Source organism: Nomascus leucogenys, chromosome 11 (genome assembly GCF_006542625.1).
Source record: "Nomascus leucogenys isolate Asia chromosome 11, Asia_NLE_v1, whole genome shotgun sequence".
Lineage (NCBI taxonomy): Eukaryota > Metazoa > Chordata > Mammalia > Primates > Hylobatidae > Nomascus > Nomascus leucogenys.
Genome location: NC_044391.1, coordinates 11,185,068 through 11,198,131, shown reverse-complemented (window position 1 = coordinate 11,198,131; position 13,064 = coordinate 11,185,068). Strand labels below are relative to the sequence as shown.

Below are 13,064 nucleotides of genomic sequence, written 5' to 3'. Positions count from 1 at the left end.
GTTAACCTCTCCAGCTTAAAAATGAGCTGCTCTTCACCCTGGTTCTTTCCTTTAAAAAAAGAAACAATTACTCTGTGACGTCTAAAAGCACACAGAAACAGTCCCCTCTCCAGGGATATCCCTACTTTCTCATAGTAATTCCCTTGATTCATTCCATCCTGTGTCTTTGTTAGAGGACTTTACAGTCCTCCTAGGAACCACGTAACAACATGTATACTGGTCTGGGAGAAGAAACAGCATCAGTGAATATTCCAGTTTGTGGAAAGCTGGAGATGAGGGCAACCTTGGGCAGGGCCCTGCAAGACTAACAAGTTCAGGCTTATAATAGCTGTTTATTTTGCAATATGAAAGAATTAAGCAATATTTGGTGGGTACAATATTATATATGCAACACAAATCAAATAAATTAAAACAAAAATAAATACACCCTAAAAATATTAATTACAGTATATGCTAAATGAGAACAAAAATATGGCTTTTTCCCAGAACACTTAAGGCAGTCAAAGAATATTGATGACATACATTCTCATACACTCACATACTGAATTAATATTTATCACATGGTCACTATGTGCTCAGAACTCTGCCACAAAGTGGAAGAAAACATGACCCCTACTGTGAGGATTTCTATAATGTACTTCAAATACTTTGATATATATTATTGTGTATATATGAGAGTTTGGTACTTTTAGTCTACTTTCATGAAGTGGACAGTCACCCTGGTTGAGAACATTCATTCTAGAGCTGGTCCCTAGCCTTTAATAGAAGTCCAAAATTTAGTTATTTTTTATCTCTTTAGAACAGAAGATTGGCATAATAAATAATAACAACGAGATCTTCAATAGAGAAATTAATGGTATCAGAGATTTATGAACTGGCTAGAATTATTACTAGATAAGTCTCTACTTTTACATAACAGAGTAAAAAAAAAAAAGTCTACCAAGGACTGTTGTCTAAAGTTTAGTTCAGAGATTGCCTGTTGTCTAGCTATAGATTTGAGAGCATTCTTGGTTACTGAAGTTACCAATATTTACCAAGACAACCCAATAATGCTGTCTGTCCAAATTGGCCTAGGTAATTAAGTGTTGCTAGGTAGTTTCAAGGAGTTCATATTCTAGAGATGCAGCTTATACACAGAGGACAATTCTTTATATAAATGCATGGGTAGAAGACCACAAAATCTCCTGGACTAATAGGAAATGCACATTTGTTCGGATATAAATAGCTATGACTCACAGTTTAAGGAACTTTCCCCTACCTCTGTGTAGAATACATTTCTTCTCTTTCCTTTCTTGTTTTCTCACTGCAGACATCTAGTCCTACAAATGAGGGTTCAGAGACCCCCAGAGTTACAAACACCTGTTCTAAATCATCCTAATGATTATTTTTTAAAATGTAACTAGAATGTTGCTTTGTTTTGCTCCTTTTTCTATTTCCACTTTTTATCTCTTTTTAACATCTTTCTCCAAGTTCTGCTGTAATGTTTGAGACAGTATTGCTTTAATTTTTGGTGGATGCCATTATTCTTCTTTGATCTCCTTCAGCAATGCTACTGATGTAGGATTTTTCTTTTTGGTCACTTTGCAAGCCGGGGACCCTCAGCGAGCCATGCCCCACCTGGGCCTCTCTTGGCCACACTGGCGTGTCCCAGCTTATACCAGCATTAAGTGGTTCACAAGCTCTTGTCTCGTGCCCCAGAAGAATGAGGATATGATGAATATTGAAGGATGAGGAAGACAGAGGATAATTTTATTGAGTGATGGAACAGTTTTCAGCAGAGAGGAGATGCAGGGGTGGTCCCCCTACCTGAAGGTGGGAAAGTCCTGCATGTGGCTGGGTCTGGGGCCTTTTACGGACTCAGAATGAGGAGTGTATGCTGGTTGTAGAAAAAGGTTAAAGCAAAGACACCAAAGGTGGGCATGACAGTGTAAAAAACCAATTTGGAAAGGGAAGATATATATAAAAATAGGTGAAGGGTGGGGATCAATCAGAGGAAAGCACGCCAAACAGGAAGACAAGTTCTCAATGCAGCCTGAGGGTTTAACTTGTAGCGTGGCTTTCAGGCTTTAAACTGTCTTCGGCTAGAGGTGGGATTTCAGCGGGGACCTGCCGCTATCTGCCTAGGCATTTGGCTGCCTCTTGCCACTCTCACTAGTTAACTTAATATTAAGCTCCTGGATAACTGGAATAATTTATACCTCTTTTTCATTTCCATACGCTGTTACCAGTGTCCTGTTACTGGTATGAAGTTAATTTTTAAAATTATTTTGATTCTCTGGTGTTCTTTGGATTTTTTAAAAAAATATATATGACCTTTAAATTATTTAAATTATTAAACATAATACCTTATTTTTGTTCTAATACATTTATTTATTTTGTCCCTCACATGTGAGACAACTTGAAAAATTCTATAAAAGGATACGGAAGGGGACAAATATTTATTCACCTATTACCACGAGTCAGCTATCATGTTAAATGCTTCCATGTATTATTTGTCCCAAAGCATTCTATAAATTATTGCTAGTCACATGTTTACAGATGAGATAACACCAGAAAATGTTAAGAAAATTAGATAAATGTAAACATGCCCAGAATATAGGCATCCTCTGCAGATACTGGAAGTTTGGTTTCAGACTGCTGTAATACAGTGAATATCACAATAAACTGAGTCACACAAATTTTGTTTCCCGCTGCATAGAAAAGTATGTTTACCCTATACTGTAGTCTATTAAGTGTGCCATACCATTAAAAAATGTACATATTTTAATTTTAAAATACCTTATTGCTGAAAAAAAGCTAACAATTATAATAATCTTTTTGCTGGTAGAGAATCTTGCCTGGATATTGATGGCTACTGACTGATCTAGGTGGTGGTTGCTGAAGGTCAGGGTTGCTGTGGCAATTTTTTAAAATGAGACAATAGAGTTTGTCGCATCACTTGGAAAAATCATTTGCCTTTTCTATAGCATGCAATGCTGTTTGATAGCATGTTACCCAAAGTAGAACGTCTTTTAAAACTGGGACAATCCTCTCAAACTCTGCCACTGCTTCATCAACAAACTTTATGTAATATTCTAAATTCTTTGTTGTCACGTGTGGTGTTATGATATATATTGGTTTTTGTCCACCTTTTCTGGTTCATATTTCCCTTAGCCCTAGTTACAAACTTTTTGTTATCGTGTATATCAGGCCTCAGAAAACAGAATCTCCCTCCAGCCCTCCTTTCACTTGCCCCAAGGCAGGACCCTAATCTTTCCCCTCCCTTCTGATTGTTAGTGTCAAGACTCTCCCCAGAGAGGATCCCACCCTATATCCCGGGAGAAGGAATGCTGAAGTCAGGAAGCTTCCATAAAAACTCAAATGGACTGGGTTTGGTGAGCTTCTTGATAGCTGAATGCTGGGACCTTCCTAGAGGGTGGCATGCCAGGGAGGGCATGGAAGCTCCACACACCTTCCCCCATACCTTGCCTGATCCATCTCTTCATTTGTATTCTTTATAATAAACTGGTAAACATAAATAAGCATTTCCCTGACTTCTGTGAGCTGCTTCAAGCAAATTAATCAAACCCAAAGAGGGGGTAATGAGAACCCCAACTTGAAGCTGGCCGGTAGTCCTGGAAGCTTGGACTTGTGACTAGTGTTGAAAGAAGCAGGCAATCTTGGGGACTAAGCTCCCAACCTGTGGGATCTAACTATTTCCATGTAGATAGTGTCGGAACTGAGTTGGATGACATCCAGCTGGTGTTTGCTGCTTAGTGTGTGTGTGTGGAAAACCCCCACACTTCTTGTCATGGAACTCTGCTTTTGTGATGATTGTTGTGGCATGAGGCAGAGGAAAAACATGGTTTATAGAGTTTTTCCCTATACATCATGTCAACAATGTTCATAGCATCTTCACCAGGAGATTTCATTTAAAAACAAACAAACAAACAAACAAAAAACCACTTTCTTTGCTCAATTAGAAAAGCTACTTCTCCTTCACTGAAGTTTTATCATGAGATTGCACCAATGCAGTCACATCTTCAGGCTTCACTTCTAATTCTAGTTTTCTTGCTATTTTCACCACATCTATAGTTATTTCCTTCTCTGAAGTCTTGTAACCCTCAGTCATCCATGATGGTTGCAATCAACTTCTTCCAAACTCCTGTTGATGTTGATATTTCAACATTTCCTATGAATCACAAATATTATCAATGGCATCTGGAATGGTAAATTACTTTCAGTTGGTTTTCAATTTACTTTGTCCAGATCCATCACATAAATTACTATCCATGGAAATTATAGCCTTTTTTTTTTTTTTTTTCTGTTTTGAGACAGAGTCTTACTCTGTCACTCAGGCTGGAGTACAGTGGTGCAAAATAGGCTCACTGCAATCTCTGCCTCCCAGGTTCAAGCGATTCTCCTGCCTCAGCCTCTCGAGTAGCTGAGACTACAGGTGTGTACCATCATGCCTGGCTAATTTTTGTGTTTTTAGTAGAGACAGAGTTTTGCAATGTTGGCCAGGCTAGTTTTAAACTCCTGACCTCAAGTGACCACCCGCCTCCTATTTCTTAAGTAATTAGTCTTGAAAGTCAAAATGACTCTGATCTCTGGGCTACAAAATGGATGTTGTGTTAGCAGGCGTGAAAACAACATTAATTTTATTGGACATACCCATCAAAGCTCTCAGATGACCAGATGCATTGTTAATCATCAGTTGTATTTTGAAAGAAATCCTTTTATCCTGAGCAGTAGGTCTCAACAGTGGGCTTAAATTATTCAGTAAACTATGCTGTAAACGGATGTGCTGGCATCCAGGCTTTGTTGTTCCATTTATAGAGCTCAAGCAGAGTAGACTTTGAATCATTCTGAAGGGCCCTAGAATTTTTATAATGGTTGTAAGCATTGATTTCAATTTAAAGTCACCAGCTGCATTAGCCCTTAAATGGACAGTCAGCCTGTCCTTTGAAGGTTTGAAACCAGGCATTGACTTCTCCTCTCCAGCTTTGGAAGTCCTAAATGGCACCTTTTTCCAATGGAAGGCTGTTTTGTCTGCATTGAAAATCTATTGTTTAGTGTAGCCACCTTCACTAATGATGTTAGTTAGATCTTCCAGAAAACTTGCTGCAGCTTCTTCACTTGATGTTTTATCTTGCACTTTTATGTTATGGAGACAGCTTCTTTCCTTAAACCTCATGAATCAACCTCTGTGAGCTTCACACTTTTCTTCTGCAGCTTCCTCACCTCTTTTACTTTCATAGAATCAAAGTAAGTAAAGACCTTCCTCTGGATTGGGCTCTGTCTTACAGGAATATTGTAGCTGATTTAGTCTATCCAGACCACTCAAACTTTCTCTATATCAGCAATAAGGCAGTTTGACTTTCTTATCCTTCGTGTGTTCACTGGGGTAGCACTTTTAATTTCCTTCAAGAACTTCTTCTTTGCACTCACAACTTAGCTAACTGTTTGGTGTCAGAGGCCTAGTTTTCATCCTATCTTAGCTTTCAATATGCCTCCCTCACTAAGTTTAAGCATTTCTAGTTTTTTTTATTTAAAGTAAGAGATGTGTGACACTTCCATTCACTTGAACATTAGAGGCCATTGTAGGGTTATAAATTGACCTAGTTTCTATATGGTCATGTCTCAGGGACTAGGGTGGCTCCAGGAGAGGGAACGAGAAAGGGGAACAGTGTAGCAGTCAGAACACGAACAATATTATGTTTGCTGTCTTATATGGTACAGTTTGTGGTGTCCCAAAACAACAATAGTAACATAAAAAATTACTGATGACAAATCACCATAACAGATATAATAACAAAAACGTTTGAAATACTGCAAAAATGACCAAAATGTGACACAGAGACATGAATTGAGCTCATGCTGTTGAAAAAAAATGACACCAATAGACTTGGTCAAAGCAAGGTTTCCACAAACCTTCAATTTGTAAAATAGTAATAGCCGCAAAGCACAACAAAATGAGGTATGCCAGTAGTATGCGGTAGGTGACCTTGAGGTTATGCATCCAGTTGGCTGGTGATATCAAAGATTAGTAGGAAAACATAAGGATATGATATAGTTTGAATAGTTGTCCCCTCTGAATCCTTGTTGAAATTTGATCCCCAATGTTAGAGGTGGTGCCAAATGGGAGGTCTCTGGGTCATGGGAATGGATCCCTCATGAATGGCTTGGTGATGTCCTCCTGGTAATGAATGAGTTCTTACTCTATTATTAAATAGTTCCCATGGTATCTAATTGTTAAAAAGAGTCTGGCACCTTCCTTCCCTCTCTCTCCATGTAATGCCTGCTCTCCTTCCCCTGCTGTCATGGGTGCAAGCTTCCTGAAGCTGCTATCAGAAGCAGATACTGGTGCCATGTTTCTTGTACAGCCTCCAGAACCATGAGCCACAAATAAACCTCTTTTCTTTATAAATTACCCAGTCTCAGGTATTTTCTTATAGGAACATAAAACTGACTAAGACAGAATGCACGGTAAAGTACAAGAATTTTCTGGTTCATGTCTAAATCCTTGCCTTTTGTCAATATAAATCTCTCAACAGATGCATTTGTCTATACAACTTTGATGTTTTAAAATTATTTTTGTTATTTCCATATACAGATTTCAGTTAAAACGTTTATTCACAGTCATTTATTTTAATAAACTAATTCTTCTTGAAACCAGATATTTCTGGGTCCAGAGAATTTAAACATAAATAAAATCAGTAACACCCTAGCTTAATGGTAATAAGCTTAGACTGACATTCAGAAAATTATAAACTAGCACAATAGATACTATCATGGAAAGTTTATAGTACAATCTACAAAGGGAGAAGGTTTTAGGAGAGATGGCAAGCTCCGTAGAGAAAATGATATTCCAGCCTCTTTCTCAAACAAGAGTCAGAGATCAATTACCATCCATTGGGCAATGCAGTGGAGGGATAAAGGCAGAGGATACTTCCCCATCCATAGAAAGATTTAGCAATTTTTACCAGAGGCCAGGGACTTTGAGAAAGAAAACATTAAAAAGTTGTCATGGTAACTTCAAAATAAGTAAATCATTTCAAATTAATTGAGCATCTGCTATGTTCAGGCATTATTAGGAAAAAGCGTGTAATTTTCATCTTACAATTCAAAAGCGATTAGTTTTAAACTGCCAAAAGTTCTATGTTGACTTATGTGAAGAAGCACTAATACAGTCTAAAAATTCTGCTTCAGAGCACAAAAATTTTACCTAATGCTATAAAGTGAAAAATTACTAGATGCATTTTATAACCATCTTTATTATTTGGTAACTTTAGAGCTGACTTATTATATAAATATATCCAAGTTTAATTTGAAAATAATGAAAGCAAAGTTAAAGGTCTATATATAAGTTTGAAAGCATTTTAATGATTTTTAAATCTAAAACTATTCAAGCTTAAAATATTAGGAAATATTTATGGCAGTTATGAATTCCTTTGCTCTTTTGTTATGTAAATATTACAAAGAGTTTAGTATATTTCAGTGACTCTTACTATGGATAAATGCGTATCATCTTACTGTGAATGTTAGGGGTGAGAAAAATCAAACACTTATTATTCAGGCCTGAGAAAATGAGAAACCCGAGATTGTATAAATAACAATTCACAATAAAATAGAAAGTAAGACATTCTTAAAAGGAATTAAATATAGAATTTTTTTTCCATTTGAAAGCAAAGATTAAAATATTTTAAATAAAATTTTCTTTTTCACCCTAAAGCATTCCTAATATCTGGATAGCCTATATTGTAGCACTATATCACGGAAGTCAGCTTTTTAGAAGTGCTTTCTTCTAATCGCCTTTATTCTCCTCACTTTAAAAGTCTTTTGGCAATCCCATATCACTCATTTTAAAATCTATTTTTCAAGTGCCACATAAATAGAATGCTTTTCTGTTGACTTTCATTTCCAAGCTCTACTAACTTTACCAGGAGCAGAAGCCAGAGTGAGGGCAGCCCACTCCCTCCATGCGTAACCCACTCACTGGATTAGACAAAAATATACATTAAAAAAAAAAAAAAAACTCTTGCTCTCCCCTGTCAAATAAGTGATCCCCAAGGTCCCTGGACCACAGAGTAGACTCCTTTTGCCCCGAACTTATTTGAGTTCCAATGTTTAAGCCCATGAATAAATTTTCAGATATATGAGCAACCTCCTAGAATGAGGCCACTGGGGAGGTAATAATTTAAATTTAATTGCAAAATCCACCTGAATGGTATCTTGTGCCCCTTCCTCCTTTGGGCTAAGTAGAACCAAAGCTGTTTCTGGTGAGTGGTTTTTTTTTTTTTTTTTTTTTTTTAATTGAGACAGTCTTGCTCTGTCACCCAGACTGGAATGCCATGGTGCGATCTCAGCTTACTGCCAACCTCTGCTGCCTGGGTTCAAGCAGTTCTCTTGCCTCAGCCTCCCGAGCAGCTGGGACTACAGGTACGTGCCACCACGCCTGGCTAATTGTTTTGTTGCTGTTTTATTTTTAGTAGAGATGGGGTTTCGCCATGTTGGCCAGGCTGTTTTCGAACCTCAGACCTCAGGTGATCCACCCGCCTTGGCCTCCCAAAGTGCTGGGACTACAGGCGTGAACCACCATGCCCAGCCTAGTGAGTGCTTTAAAAGTCATTGCACTTAGGTGCAGAATCTGACTGGAGGACAGGTGACATAGTTTCGTTGTGTATTGATTGACTTTTTAAATAATCACATCACCCTTTTTATTCCTTGTAATATCGCTTCATAATTAATTTGTGAAATAATGATAATCTTTTCAGAAACATATTTATTGAAAAGCCCAAGTTGTATTCTTTTACACTAGTAGCTAATGCTGAGAGTGTTTACTGCAGACCAGACAGTGCTTACCACAAACAAGACCCTATTCTGAAAACATTATAGGGCCATCTAAACTGATTTTCACAACACTCTTTAAGCGTCACTATTTTCACAGTATTACAAATGGCAAAAATGATGCTCTGTGAGGTTAGCTAAATTGCTCAAGGTCAAACAGTGCTGAGCTAAGAGTTAAATGCTGGCTGCTGCATTCAGACCCTGAATGCAGGGTCTAAATATATATATCACACTATAATCTATTACTATCCAAATGAAACAATGTAAAAAAAACCAAAAGCATTTATGAAATTTATAAAATTTGTCCTAACAATATTCATGAAAGAACATGTACTGTGCATGACAGAAAATAGTAATCATCTTTACATAAATGAATTAAAATTCTGTCCTAAACTAAGTAACTTTTGCAATGAATTTAGGCATGACCAACTTTTGGCACTTTACTATCTTATCAGTCTGACCTTTCTCTAGTGACAAACCCCTAGAAGACCGCAGCACAGATGTAATCGAAAAGAATATCATAGCCAAGTGAGAAACAGAAACTTCAGCATCCAACGTACATTTGAAGAGCTTGTTTTTCTCACAATTTTTTTTTTTTTTTTGGAGACAGAGTCTCGCTCTGTCGTGGCACAATCTCAGCTCACTGCAAGCTTTTCCTTATGGGTTTAAGCAATTCTCTTGCTTCAGTCTCCCCAGTAGCTGGGACTACAAGCGCCTGCCACCATGCCCGGCTAATTTATTTATTTTTATTAGTGATGAGGTTTTGACATGTTGGCCAGGCTGGTTTCGAACTACTGACCTCAGGTGATCCACCCACCTCAGGCTCCCAAAGTGCTGGGATTACAGGTGTGAGCCACCGCGCCTGGCCCTTAACAGCAATTTTACTTTTTAAAAATTATTTTGAGGATACATATATTTTATGTATTTTTTTAACTTTTAAGTTCGGGGGTACACACGCAGGTTTGTTACATAGGTAAACTGTGTCATGGAGGTTTGTTCTACAGATTATTTCGTCACCCAGGTATTAAGCCTAGTACGCATTAGTGATTTTTCCTGATTCTCTCCCTCCGCTGTCCACCCTCTGAAAGGCCCCCGTGTGTGTTGTTCCCCTGTATGTGAGGACACATATATTTTAATTTACAAAAATTGAACTCATGCAAATTAGAATAGGACCTACTGTGACAGAAGTTACTTCTTTCCACCTCATCTCTCCTCACTGAGCTCTGACTTTGTATCAGATATTTCATGTTTATGTGATTATAAAACCTCTCCCAAGCTACAGAGGTTGAATATTGATTAGTCTTAGCCACAATTCTCCTTGATAATGAGATGTATACCAAGCATATAACAAAATGCTGACATTGAGGCATAAAAACAAGTCAGCTACAGAGCTGCAGTGACAGTTTTCTGTTTTAAAAGACTGAAACAAGACAGACTACTGCCGTTAGGCATTGTTATATAAAGACATGATCTTACAATTGCCGTAGCCACTTTGCACTTGTAGGGTAACAGTAAGAAAAACCAACCTAGGGCCCTGTGAATTAAGTAATATCAGTGAGTCTAAGGATGATTCCAAGCTGGTTAATTCAGTCTGTTGACTCATTATATGAACAAATAAAAAGTACCCAAGAAACTGCTTCTTTTGGACTTTGTTACTTGCAGGCAAAATCATCCCAAATGATAACAACCGGAGACTTAAGAAAATGTTTGAGATTTATTTTCATAGTATTTGTCAAATAATAACTTTTCTCTAGAGAAATCACTTTAAAATATTGGACTGTCATACCATCTTGATAACACAATTATCTGCTCAAATGGCATAAGTGTGTGCACATACACACACACAGATGGTCCCCAACTTACAATGATTCAACTTACAACCCTTCAACTTCACAATGGTGTAAAAGCAATATACATTCAGTAGAAACCATAGTTCAATGCTAGATTTGATTAATTACATGACATAGTCCACATTTTATTCTAAAATATGCTCTGTATTCGATCATTTTGCCCAAATGTGGGCTAATGTAAGTGTTCTGAGCACATTTAAGATAAGCTAGGCTGAGCTATGATATCCAGTAGATTAGATATATTAAATGCATTTTTACAATGATATTTTCATATTTTTAACTTACAGTAGCTTTATTGGGATATAACCCTAACAAAAAGTCAAGGAGTATCTATAGAATCAACTCTAAAGAACAAAGAAATACCACAAGATCTCCTATTGCCTGGAAAGATAGATTTCTTTAAAGGAAGAAAGTGTTATCTGTTAAGGCTTTAAAATCAAATCAAAATTAAATCAAAATTCAAAATAAAATTAAGTCCAAGCTTCTATCCTTCCTAAAAACAGAATTATCCTGACAAATGAAAAGTGAAATATAAAATTAACCAATCTGAAACAAAGAAAGCTATCACGGAAACCAAGAAAGAGTCTTCCATTTGTTTTGGTAAGACTATTAGAGAAAACTCCAAGAGTTTTCATGAAGCTTCCCGCCGTAGAATTTTTTGGGAGAAATTCTGAAGAGTGAAGAAATAATACAATTCCAAGTTGTGAGTTAAGAGAAAGGAAACTTGCTAAAGAACTAACTTATTTATTCAAACAATAACTGACCTTTAATCACACTCCAGGCTTTGAGCGTGGCACTGGCATGCAAAGATGAGTAAAATATGGTCTTGAATAGATTGGGATTTTGTTGATAGGAGATAGATTGTAAAATAACAGAAGGGCTTCAATGGATGAATAGATATTTTCTAATCACGGAAGATGGAAAATGGGCAGTAGAAGCAGAAAGAACAACATGTATAAATTCAGAGGCAAAAAGGAAGTGATATGCTTGCAAAAGTACAAAAATGGTTTTCAGGGAAGTGGCAAAAAGTGAGGAAAATGGGTGGATACCAGACCTTGAAGCCCCCTGCATGATATTCTAAGGAGCTTGAACTTTATTCTGTAAGCGGAATAGAACAATTAAGTAGTTATAAGTTGGAGGAGTGACAGGATACAAGTTTGTACTTTTAAAAGGTCACACGAAAAGCAATAAATTGGGTTGAGAAATTCAGCTAGATGACTAATAAATGAATGCGGGAAAGACACAAGACCCTGAATTAAAACTTGTATTCAGACTAACGAAGGGAATGTGGTCTCATTCTAGGCAGAGTTTGGATTAACGGGAATGTGCTTGCAGTTTATAGTGGCAGCCATGGCAAAGAGGGCCGTAAAATTGAAAAGCACGCCCTAAGAGTCATTATCACAAGTGGGAGAAATACTTTTGGTTAGCTTTCATCTTGATGGCATTCTGGAACATAACAGCAGGGGTAGATAGAAGAGAAGTAATGAAAACTGGATACGCCCCTATGCAAGCAGAGGGGAAAAAAACACCGAAGGTCAAAGGGACAAAGGACTTAGCATTTCTTTTACATTGGCATTCGTTGAAGTGACAAATACAGTATAAAGCTAACAAGTAGCAGAGCAAATAACAAGGGCACCCACAGTTTTCAATTGATATCACGAAATATTTAATCCCCCAATTTCCCACTTCACATTATAAACTGGTATATTGGAATTGGGGTCAGGAACTCAGATTTGGTTTCCAAGGAAGGGCAGAATCGGGGAAGTACTTCAGTGTCATGGTGGGGAATTTGAGGGAAAGATGGAGCCACGAAGAAGAAGCAAAGATTAAGATACAGAGGGCTCCCCTGCAAAAAAAATCACAGACTAATGTACAAGAGACATTATTTTATTCTGGAGTCAGGAACTGGACTCAAGTAAAGAAGAACCTCATCAGGAAGAAGGAATGAGTAAACTAATTGTATGAACCTGCTTTTTAGTGAACATATTTATAGATTCTCTTGTTGGTCAGTGGGTGTATAAAATGTAAATACATTATGATGGTCTAAAAATGTAGTATAAAGAGTGAAAGAGAACCTATGTCTAAACCCAATGGAAAACAAGAAGGCTCTCCAAGAAATAATCTGGGTAGTTTTTGCAATTAAAAACAATCACCATTGTTTCTCCACAAAACGGATGTGCTCTGGAGAAACAAAGATTTGATGTAAACAAAAAAAGAGAATGAAGCCCATTTTATTCTGGTATAATTTATACAAGTAGTTTAAGAATATCTGTGATGTGTTAAGAGTTTGTGGAAAAACATCAGGTATAGGAATATTTCTAGTAAGAAAGTTGATTGGCATTAATGCTCTTTTATTTTCATTTCAAATAGACAACTGCTGCTAAG

At 37.2% G+C, this 13,064-nt stretch overlaps 1 protein-coding gene across 1 annotated transcript in view; it reads right to left on the bottom strand.

Annotated features, from left to right (window-relative positions):
* The window catches only part of CD36 (CD36 molecule), a 78,787-nt gene that overhangs the window by 53,955 nt on the left and 11,768 nt on the right, over positions 1 to 13,064 (bottom strand). The gene's annotated exons all lie outside the window — the stretch shown is intronic.